The sequence below is a fragment of the Triticum dicoccoides genome, chromosome 3A (assembly GCF_002162155.2).
Source record: "Triticum dicoccoides isolate Atlit2015 ecotype Zavitan chromosome 3A, WEW_v2.0, whole genome shotgun sequence".
Taxonomy (NCBI): Eukaryota; Viridiplantae; Streptophyta; class Magnoliopsida; order Poales; family Poaceae; genus Triticum; species Triticum dicoccoides.
The window spans coordinates 11022020-11034391 of record NC_041384.1 but is presented as its reverse complement, the minus strand read 5'-3'; the positions used below and the strand labels follow the sequence as shown (position 1 = coordinate 11034391).

General features: G+C 39.5%; 1 pseudogene; it reads right to left on the bottom strand.

Moving 5' to 3' along the window:
• Positions 1 to 471: 471 nt before the first annotated feature.
• On the bottom strand, positions 472 to 5215 carry LOC119271698 (annotated as a pseudogene).
• Between the last annotated feature and the right edge of the window lie 7157 nt (positions 5216 to 12372).

Here is a 12372-nt window from a genome sequence, read left to right as displayed (position 1 = left end):
CACTGGACGACTCTGTGATAACAGATTAGCAGTAATGTGTGAGCCAAAGGATCAAGGATTCAGAGGCCGTGGAAGGTAATCAGCTAACGGGGAGTGATGAATCTAGATGTTGCCGGTGCGATTTGCCGGGATGCACCATTACCAATGGCAGGTTGTTGTCCATCGCTGCGAGCCTTATGGTGCTCCACGGAGTGCTGAAGACTCGAGAGATCCTCCTGCCCTAGAAGGGGATATCATGCAACGAGGGGTCTGTCTGATGTCTGAACTCCGAACCTGGCTCGACATCTTTCAGTTTTCAAGATGAAACTTGAATCCTTTTGGGATTCGTTTTTCTCTGCTCTAGTCTGTGGTGTGGGAAGACGAGACTGATGTAGTAGGACTAGGAGACATTTCTATACTCAGAATGCTCCCTCCCTGGCGCCGGTCCCAATCCCGCCTTCCGTTGTATGACCATGCACACCTTGAGTTTCGTCAGTACACCTTGCTCTGTTTCCTCTGCTTCTCTTTGCCTGAGACGCTGGTGCCTTGTCCCGTATCCACGCTCCTGGACGCATCTACACGAGTGTGACATCGCCGCCCCCAAGCTGCTGCATCAGGGAAGGGAACCGCTGAAGCAGAACCAAGACACCAAGTGATCTTCCCCAAGTTCTGGTACCATTTCACCAGAACTTGGAGATGAGCAACGTTGCCCCAAGCTGCTGCATCAGGGTCCACAAACATCTGAGTGCAACGCCAATCCAGGGGTAACTGTCTGAAAACTGGGGACTCATCTGGCACATCCCAGGTGCTTGACGGAGTGAAGAAGAGATCCTCCTAGGCAAATTGACACTTGAAGTCTGAACTCTGAACCTTCATGTTCTCCACATCCTTCAGTTCTCAAGTTGCTATCTGCAACCTGAGTCTGCATCAATTCAAAACTAGAGGCGGGTGAGCTGCCGCGCTCCTCCCCGTCTTAGTTGCGCGGCTGTTATGCTGCCGTCCGGTCGCAGGTTCCACCGGCCAGGTCGACCGTGTCGCCCGCTACTCCGGCGATGCGGCGTCCACCGGTCCTATCTCCCCGGCCTAGGTCGCATCGCAATTTTGTCAAAACATGAACAATTTTTGAAATCGTGAATATTTTTTAAACTCGTGAACACTTTTACAAATTTTTGAACATCTTCTAAGATCAAGAATATTTTTTAAATTCATAAAAGATTTATACTATTTGCAAACATTTAAAAAAATAATTTGAACAATTTTTTAAACAATTTTCTTGAATCATCGAACATTTCTAAGAATCGACGAACATATTTTTGGACATTAGTGGAATAATTTTCTGGATTCACGAACATTTTCTTTATTTAGTGAACATTTTCTGAAATGCATGATCATATTTTGAATCAGAGACCATTTTATGAATGAATAAACTATTTTGTAAGTCATGAACAGTTTCTGAATTTTTAGGATACTAGAACAATGTCTGTGCCCTGCAACGAGATATAAAGACTCTAGTAAGTTAGCTTGTGATTTACCTGTCAATAATAATGCGGTTGTGTAAATAAATGTTCATTAAATTCTGGCCGTGAATTACCTTATATTTTGATTAGAAGTTTGCTAAGTATATTAAAGTGGAATTGGTTTAGAAGGTAAATAAATTAAGGTGATTGATTATCAATACATGGAAGGTTGGACGAAAGCGTGGTGGGAAGAAAGGTGAAATGGGAACCTTACGTTCGTTTTAAGTACTAGAGATTTTTTCCATTAATGAACATTTTTTTAGTTGGCAAAATTTTTGTTCAATTTCATTAACATTTTTTAATACACAAACATTTTAAAAAATGATGAACATTTTCTGATTTTTCGAACAATTTTTTTTCAAAATTTCAAACATTTTGTAAGAAGCAAACATTTCTTACAAAATTGCAAACATTTCTTGAACCCACCAATTTTTTTATGATTTATTAAACATTTTATTCAAAATTCTAATTTTTTTATATTTTCAGAACTTTTTTGGAGTACCAAATTATTTAAATCATAATTTTTTTTTAAAAAATCGAAATTTTAAAGACAGGTTGCCCGGATATGTGTCGGGCCAAACAGGCGTGCTGCGTATTCTCCCTGCAGACCGCAGTATAGGAGGTCTCTACTATATGGGCCGCCAAGGCGGGGGATTCCCCCTGTGTAAAACGTTTTTAATCACTTGCCGGTGGCATTGGTAATAATATTTTGCAATTTTGGAGGCAATTTTGATGACGTACCATCAGAAGCAATAGCCCTTTATTATTAGGTATAGATATGAATAAAGATATATAAGATATAAGAGTGTTTAGGTCACTACTAGGTAATACTACGCCTATAGCAGCAACTAGGTTGTCATACACATATAGGCATACTTATCACCGTCAAATGCTAATTTTGTTGAAACTCAAATTTCGTGTGAGATTTATTGGACCAGATATGAGCACTTTTTGCTAAGCAGGCCCTTATCCTATCCCATTCCTTTGCCCATCTGCCGACAGAGCTGCGTCGGAGGCGCCAACGAACTGTAGCCTCCAGAGTCTCAGTGTCTCCTGGCGGCTTCCGTGGCTCGCACACACTTTTCCTAGCTGCATATTTTCCACACAACCGCTCCTGCTGCCGCCGCCGTCACCGGTAGATGGCTGTCGCGTCGAAGATGAATCGAATGCACTCTTCACCGAGGCGTGGAACAACAGCTTACCTAGGGCTAATTAAGCTAATCAAAGCGGCAATACTACATGTCCAGGGTAAGGATCAATTTCTTGTACACCTTCTGTCTAGTGTTGTCAAACCACAGGCTGTTGTGAAATCTGATTATCTGATGTGATATGTTGATATGCGTATCTAAGATAATCCAATCAAGCGGCTGGCACGCGCTGGGCGGCCATGGTTGACCTTTCCATGGGCACTCGCGGTAGGCACAATGACTTTTGGCGGTTCAAGCAAAGGATGAGTGACTTCATCTTATACCAACTACTACATTTGGAAAATATCACGATTTGTGTTGCCATCCAGGTCACCATCAGATTGACTTCTGGCCCTTTTTTTTTTAAGATTGATGATTGCTAACTTTGTTGAAACTCAAATATTGTAACCAACAGGCCACGTCTCAAACGTCATGGTAATCTTTTTGGAGATTTTTCTCTCTCCAGGTTTGAAGATGAAACCGATGACGTAGGAGGCATTACGTGTTGTTAGACTAAATACATTTTGGTTCTGCTACAATGTCCAAACCCCATTTTGGCTCTAAATATGTTGTGTCGAAGCCCTAGTTCCTCCACCCAGCCAATGCTATAAACATTTAACTGATAGGATATTGTGTCGAAGTCCTGACATTGTGGTTGTGGTGCAATGTTGTCCATTATAAGATTTCTTCAACTTTACATTAATTCACACTCTGATGAAAAAAACATAGGAATGAAGTAAAGGGAAAAATGGATTGAGAGGAAAAACAACCGTATACATGCAGAATTACAGACATAGAGTGGCCTTAGTATGCCTAGTGGCACCAAATTGTTCTTTGGGTCTTTGCAAAAAGACTACAAATTCCATGAAAAACTAAACAACAATTATTACATTAAATTATACTCCCTCCGTTCCTCAATATAAGTCTTTTTAGAGATTCCAATAAGAGACTACATACAGAGCAAAATGAGTGAATCTACACTCTAAAATATGTCTACATACATCCGTATGTAGTTTGTATTGAAATCTCTAAAAAGACTTATATTTAGGAACGGAGGGAGTAGAAGTTATGTTACAAGATTATACATGCAATTCGCGTCGCTTCCTCCCTGGCAAGAGGGTACCTTCAGGAGCATTCTGAACCCAGTCCGGAACAAAGTAAGAGGATGAATTGTAAGGAGGAAACCTTGATTCCCATGTCACTAAATTGAACTCCCCTTTTGGCCTAACACTAGGATCTGCCACTGAGGTCCCCAAGTGCCACAGTTGGTAATTCCTTCTTTCTTGGAACTATGTTTGAATAAGGTATTGCGTGCAATGGATTCAAAGCATAATCTGTTAAGTCAAGCGGATGACCTTGTTCCATTTGTATTTTCAGATCCACGCCATATATAGAGAGGTTCCTTTCAATCATTCTTCTTCTTTTTTTTAATAGGAAAAGCCAGAATTGTACATTCAGGTTGTTCCTCAGTACATCTGCAATTGGATTTATGACGAGAAGTGACGCTTCCATGTGCAACATCTTAGCATATTCTTGCGCTATTGGTACTAGTCGTGGATGTTCTTTTGGGTTTGCACTTCCAAATGCCAGTGTCTTGAATAGGTACCAGAATTCCTCAAAAGACAAATTATTGAGAAAAATTGGCTTCCTTGATCCAAATCTGGCTGATCTTTGGAGTTTACTTATGATGATCACCTTGCTACCTCTAGCCAACCTTTTGACAAATGAGTGGAATGTTCTCCAATCATTGTCATCCACATTGGAAGCAAACTCAACAACTAGCAACATTTTGCCTAACATGGTACTTTCATGCTCAAGAATTTTCAAAAGGTTTTCTCCACTCAAGTGCAAAACCGAAGAGAAGCACGACTGCACCCTATCATCGCCGCACACGTGAGCAATCAATGTTTTCTTGCCGACAGTGCAACCACCTATGATCGGAAGAACAGCTGGTTCATCACCAGGCGTGTTCTGTTGCAACAAGAAGTTAAAGAGTGTTTGCTTTTCGGCATGGCGTCCAAACATGATGTTTTCATAGTAAAGATATGAATCATAAGGTCTACGCACCATACGGTCGCATCCATCCAAAAGCACAACAAACTCCATCATGTTAGCCACAACACTTTGCATGCTTTCCAAGGCACCATCTAACTCAAGGTTCACTACTTTGTCCTTCCTTGTACATGCAATTGTGCGAGTACGCTTGAGAGGAATGGCAAAAGGAAAAACAGATGAGTTGCAAACCTCGTTGATGCCTTTGTCCACAAAGCTTTGGGACCAAAACGTGTCAACAACATTGTGGCCTTGGTACATGGCCTCTGAAAGCAACTGGAGCTGCATCACCATCCTGTGGTTCATGATGTATCTCCCATCTGCCTCTTCAACGACCATGCGTACTCTCATTAGGAGATGTTGCAACCTCTCCACCTTCTCCTGTAATCGGACATGGCTTGAGTAGGAGTTCTTGTTTATCAGGAAGGAGATGAAGCGACTAACAAATTCGCTTGCAACTGTAGATATGGCGACATCCATGTCAAGTTCACCGCCCTTCTTTGTTAAGTGGAATGTTTCGCTTGAGCTTTTACTTTGGCGAAACAAAGTCTGAGTTTGTGATGGAATTTGACATGGAAGCTCATCTCTCACGATATATTAGTGCTGTGTTGAAAGCACTAGCAATTAATTTAATTAGAATCACAAATTGAGCAAGGCCAAGTGTTTAAAAATGAGGAGTGAATGAATTCTACCAATTAAAGGATAGCTCCAATGTTTTTGAACATTCAATTCTCCTATTGTTTGACTGTAGTTTCCCGATATTTGACAATAATGCTTGACAAGGACATGCCAACTAGGGCCCTAATGCCAACTACCATGATGTGGCATCTATGACTATGCTTGATGGAGTTCCTATTCTTGTATCTTTTATAGTATAAGCTTATCTTGTGTTTCAGAGAAGGAATCAAAATAATGTGAACACAAAATATTGATTGTATCAGGTTTCACGTTAGTATTTCTTTTTCTTGTCACTTTTAGCTTTAGTCTACCTAAAATTTACGTGATCATGGAGCCACTAAAATCATTTGTCACAAGAGATAGATCTTGTCGTTTGATTAGTTGTCTAGGCAATATAAATTATGTACTTAAAACAAAACAAATCTTACTCGGTTAAATACTGGATAAAGTTGAAATTTAGAACTCATTAAAAACCTTTGGCTATTTAATACTCCCTCCGTTTCAAAATATAGTGCGCCCGTGCTTCCCGAGGTCGAACTTTGACCATAAATTTAACGAACGAGACCGACTGCGGCGGGAGAAAAAGTTACATAATTAAAAACTTCTTTCGAATACGAATTCACCGATATAACTTTTGCTCCCGCCGCAATTGGTAGTTAAATTTCGGTCAAAGTTGAAGCACGGGGATAGAGGAAGCACTACATTGTGGAATGAAGGGAGTACACTAAATTAGTTGGATACACAGGGAGAAAATTATCTGGTGCACCAGGGCTTGTACTTCGCCTTCAATATTCACATGCAAAAACTAGCTCTTGTTAAACATGCTATGCTTGTGCTACGAGCATGCTGCTACACTTCCCCACCTCGGACATGGATTTTGTCTAACTCATTGCGCACACAACCCAAATCTCCACCACACATCGCATGCACATCACATCAGCTGGTACACATGGTGTCCCATCGGCATGTGCACTCTCCCTTCTCTCTCCCAAACAAATTCAACCCTTTTATTTCGCCTTTCCTAACTTAAATCATTTACATCTTTTAAACTAATATTTTGATTTCAGAACTTTTACATATTTGAACTCCTGATAAAAGGACCTTTAGAACAAGATCATTTTTGGATATATTTTGACTAGTTTAAATTTTTCAATAACATATTTCACTCGTTTCAATAGCATATTTCACTCATTTCAAAAACAAATTTCACTCATTTCACTTGTTTTGGTAACATTATTCACTCATTTCACTTGTTTCAATAGCATATTTAACACATTTCACTCGTTTCAATAATAGATTTCAGTCATTTCAAAAATTGATTTCATCTCATTTTACTCATTCCACTCATTTTCAATAACAGATTTCACTCATTTCAAAAACTGATTCACTAATTTCAAAAACTGATTTCACTCATTTCAATAACAAATTCCATTCATTTCACTCGTTTCAATAACAAAATTCATTCATTTCACTCGTTTCAATAACAGATTTCACTCATTTAAAATTCAAAGTAGTTGAAATATATTCAATATTAGTCTTATTCTAAAGGTCTTTGCGTCATGATTATACAGAAATAATTTGTTTTGAAATCAGAATATTGGTTTAAAAGATATAAATGATTTAAGTTAGAAAACGTAAAATAAAAGGAATGGATTTGTTTGTGAGAGAGAATAGAGAAGAGAGAGAATGGACATGCAGATGTGACAGCATGTGTACTGCCTGATGTGATGTGCATGGCGATGTTTGGAGCAGATTTGAGTTGTGCGCGCAATCGTTTAGGCATAGGCATATTCGTCCCCACCTGCACTTTTGCCCCCACACAGCCGCTGCCGCCCCCACCACTGCCGCATCAATACCAATTGACTGCACTCGTAAGTGATGTGTCGAAGAACAGCTTACTTCTTGTACACCTTCCGACTCGTGCTATCAAATTGCAAGCTGCTGCGAAATCTGAATTTCTTATGCCATATACCCTAGTAACTACTGTAATAGGCATATGACTGATATCTTTCTATGGGCATGTAGCAACCTCGGAAACTTCACCAGGGGCAGCCGTGCTATTGTTGGCTACAGCAGGACCAGTGAGATCCAAAACGTTGTGGAGTAGCTAAACGAATCTTTAATATTTATTTATCTCTCTCTCATTGTTTCCTGGCCTGCAGTATTGTCCAAATTGTATAATTGCTTAAAACGATAGCGTGATCTTGTTTTTCTGTGTTGTTTCCAAACTTCTTCAGTGATTCCCAACAATTTGGCAGAGGTGACGCAGTATAGGTACCATGGCGTCGCCGTCGAAGATCTCCGTCCCTGGCTGTGCCTGCCTTCAAAGTCACCATCGCCGTAGCCGCCTCGGAGTGACCTTCAGCGGGAATTGACGGCCTCGACTTGGTCAAAGAAGCCATGTAGGCACGCGCTGTTAGAGGACAAAGTAGCACGAGTAGTTACTATCGAATTCAGATGTAGTACGAAAGCAGCGACTTGGTCGAGCACTACTATCAAACTAAAGCGGCGATGAAACGAGAAGGATGGTTTGGTCACCTCCTCCCATGACCCATGGGATATGTGAAGCCGAACATCAATTCAGGCTATGATGATGAGATGCTCACAGAGGTGCAACGCCTGCTGTTATCCGTGATAGTTCGGTGAAGTCTACTGATCACAGTAAATAAAAAGAAAAGCTCGCTTGCAAAGCAGACATTAAATTTTATCTTGATACATGTAATCTGAGTTTATGGCTTTGTATGTAAAAATGGAGGGGGTATAAGAAAACTCCAACTTGCATCACAAAAATGACATGGAACAAAATATGAAGAATGTTTTTTACTGTTTGCAAATTCCAAGCGACACCACGTGTGCAAAAGTCATCTGAAGTGGTCTCGTTTGGGCGAGACTTGAACCACAGTAAACACAATAGACGAGTCGTGGTGGACTAATTACGATTTGGGAGCTGGTGAACCAAAGTGAACATGCTAGTTAATTATTGTATCTTCGGTACATTTCACTCCAGAGTAGTTTAGTTGTACTACATCCGTTCCGAATTATAAGTTGTTCTATCTTTTCTGAATCAAATGTATGTAGACGCATTTTACCGTATTCCTTCACTCATTTAAGCAGGTATATAGTCTATATTGAAATATTCAAAACATCTTATAGTTTGAAACATGGGGAGTATCATCTAGCATCTAACCTTTGTTTTGTCTCCTTACCAAAAAAGACCCTAGCAAATAGCCGCCGCCACCTGCTGCCTCCTTCCTTCATCTTCGTCCTCACTCCCTGTTGAAGTTTTTTTTTCCTCTTTTTTTTGCAAAAATGCCAGGCAAAGCCATGGAACTGGTCGGTGAAGGCGATGGCAGGGAGGTCTTTCCTCAGCTATCCTTTGGCTATGAGATGTGATCTATGAATGAAGGCCTGAAGCAGCGTGTATGGCTGTGCAGCGGAGGTGGTGAATATTTCGGCCGGACAGACGCTCTCTGGTGGTAAGACATCAGTGGCCATGATCCCGTTTGCAGGTACATGAACGATGGCACCGACTTCCTATTTCGCAATATGATGATTTTCTCCTTGGGTGCATAAGTTTTCGATGTATGCACCCTAAACATGCAGAGGTCGGATGTGTGCTTATTGTGTTTGTACTCCCTTGATGCTTCATTTTGAGTTAATGAATCCCAACCTTTGTCAAAAAAATGTTCTCGCAAAACTAAACCATAGGGTTTATCTAAACACCAAACCATTGACCTCAAAACTAACAAGGTCTCATAGGTATACACTTCTTTGTAACTAAACCGGATGAAGAAGTCTGAATGATCTAACTAATTAGGCGTTAGTTCCTCTCCTTCTCCCAGACCTGTGCGATAGGTGACAACGGCGGCTGATCTTCCTACTCATCATCATGTTCGAGTGCCCCCTACTATTCTGTCGCTCTAGCGACAACAGGGGCGGGAACACTAGGACCCGGCGGTGGGTAGGGTAAGGAATGAACTTATGGTTTGCCATGATTCGGTGTCGATGTTGATGTCTTCTATTCTATGTTGACGACTTCTTGGCAGCAACTTCTGCAAGCTCTTGCTCATGGTGTGCCACTAAAACGGAGGCCTAGAGGCGGCTGTGACCTTTGAAACTATGAACTTTTTCTTTTCCACATTCACGAACATTTCTACTTTTTTGAACTTTTCACCAATGTCAACGGTCAACACATAGGCCAGTCAACTGTTCAATGCTCAACCGGTCGAAACAGTATCCGAGCTGGGGCTGGGCAAGCGAGCGAGCGATCTGGGGGTAGTGCCGGCCCATATCGCGCGGACGTGAGCGCTAGCTGCCGTTGCTGGGGCCACAAGTGCCAGGAGCTCCTGCCAGCGTGATGTGCGCTGGGGAAAGGTGCACTGCGCATCCACCTTGCTCCACCACGCTTGTACTTAGGCCGGCACTTTGCGGAGCGGGGCTCCCCTGTTTTTTTCTTTTCTTTTTTTGCTTTTAGTTGTTTTTTGCTTCTTTAAAAAGTTTGACATTTCAAAAAAAGTTTAGAATTTAGAAAATTGTTCACTGGTGCAAGAAAAAGGTTCACTTAAAAAATAAATATTTTTTGATTATTTTGAATTTTTTTTGAATTCTGAGGGACAAAAACTGAAAGTTTTTATGAACATTTTTTTAATATAGGTGATTTTTTTGATATTTTATGAACAAACTTTAAATTCAATGAACATTTATTTACTTGATGAATAAATGTTAAATTAAATACGATCTAGGAAATGAATGAACATTTTATAAATTTGATGATTCAATTATTGACACAATGAACAAATTTTTAATTCAAATATACTCGCACTGATTTTATTTTTTTCGATGTTTAAAAAATTATCAGCGATATGAAAAAAATAGAACCAGATTTCAGAAAATGGTCGTTAAATTTGGAAAGTAAAAAACAGTAAAAATGAAAAGATAGAGAAGAATATAAATAAAAGGAGAAAAACCTGATAGTAAAAAAAACAGAATAAAAACAAACAGAAACGGTTAGGGAACGTCCAAAAACCGCACATGAGCTAGTTGGGCCGGCGTACATGTAAGAAGATGGGACGGTGCAATTTACTGGCGGGCACATCATTCTTCTTTTTTTCGTGTTTTTGTTGTTTTATTCATTTCATTTTTTCATATTTTTATAAACTTTCGGAAAAAATAATCATATTTAAAATATATAATTTCAAAATGCTTCAAAAAATGTTAATCATGTATTTAAGATTTATTAAATGTTTATTGACCATGTATACGAAAATGTATACAGAAAATATACAATATGTGAAAAGAATTGATCATCTTTTTATAAAATGTTAATGAAGCTTTTGAAAAAAATGCTAAACAAGTATTTGAACAATGTTAATCATCCATTTCAAAAATATTAATTGTGTATATTGAAAATGTTGACCATGTGTTACAAAAACGTTCAACTTGCATTTTCAAATATGAAATGTGATTATAAAAAATGTTACCAAGTATTAAAAAACTAAAAATTGTATTTGAATTTTTCTAAATGTGTATAGAAAAATATTGATGACAATTTTTTTTAAATCTTGTATTTGAAAAATGTTAAATGTGTATAGAAAGCAAATGTTGACCACATATTTAAAAATATTTAATATTGTATTTGAAAATTTTAATAATGCATTTGACAAAATGTTAAATACATATATAAAAAATGTTGAAGATCTATTTATTTTTTAAATACGGTATTTAAAAAAATTAGCATGCGTTAGAAAAATGCATTTGATATATTCAAAAAACGTGTACAGAAAAAGAATGAAACCCAAGAGAAAACAAACCAATGAAAAACAAGAAAGAAAGAAAAAAATGGGTAAAATCAAAGAAAAAGGAAAGAAAAGAAACATCCAGCAAAAAAAGAGAAAGAAATAAACAATGTTGAAGAGAAACACAAAAAAAGAAAGAAAAGGAAAAAAACAGTGACACGAGAGAAAACCCATGAAAAGACAAAAGGAAAAAAGCCTAGAAAACAAGTGGAAAAACCGGCTCGTTTTTTTTTCCGCCCCTACTAGTTATCATGAACAGGACCTGGGTGCAGTGGCTAGCAGCGCTGACCGTCTTCCAGGAGATCAGGTATTGATCCTTGCATGCTCCCCTTTTCCTTCTCTATTTCTTTTAACTGTGCGCCAATGGACCGGCCGATTACTGTAGACGCTTTGGAGAAAAATCTTACCTTACTTGCTGCGCTACCGGGATGACCTACCTCTGGGATAGGATCCCTTACAAGGGCTGTATAGGAGGACCCTCTACACAACACTATATCTCTCAAAGAAAAAAAAACTACATAGCCCATAATGAGGCCCGATAACTATTGTACCCTAGATCTATCCACTTCTCGTGAAGAGGGTCCTTATCCCCACCCCTTCCTTCACCTGAGAACTTATCAGGTGAAACGAACGAACTTGTGCACCCAATGCACCACACCATTTTTGGCACAATTAGATGAGAAAAGGATGGACAAGATTGACGCAAACTCGGGGCTGTGAACACATTTTGCAAACAAAACATTTTATTTCATCAAAATCAACCGCAGTTCCGTTTGCGCTGCAATTTCACTCCATTGGATTGGTTTCGTTGAAATATATGTGCTTTATTGACAATGACCCTGATTACTGGTTGGCATGAGGGTTGATTTAAACACAATGTGAGGTCTGTTTTGCGAATACGCCAACAAACATCTGTAACCAAACCTTGCCCGTTTGTTTAACATCCAACGGTGCAAAATCGCATGGTGCATTGGGTACACAGCATTTCACCTGATACGTTCCGTATATGTCTAAAGAAAAACCTGATACGTTCTCGCCACCCACCGTCACCTGCCAATGGAGCTTCGGCGCCGACGATCTGCAGTCTCCCGAGCCCCAACGACTTTGGTTCGCTCTCATGGCATGCCTACACTCTTCCCTAGCTGCACATTACACAGCCGTTGC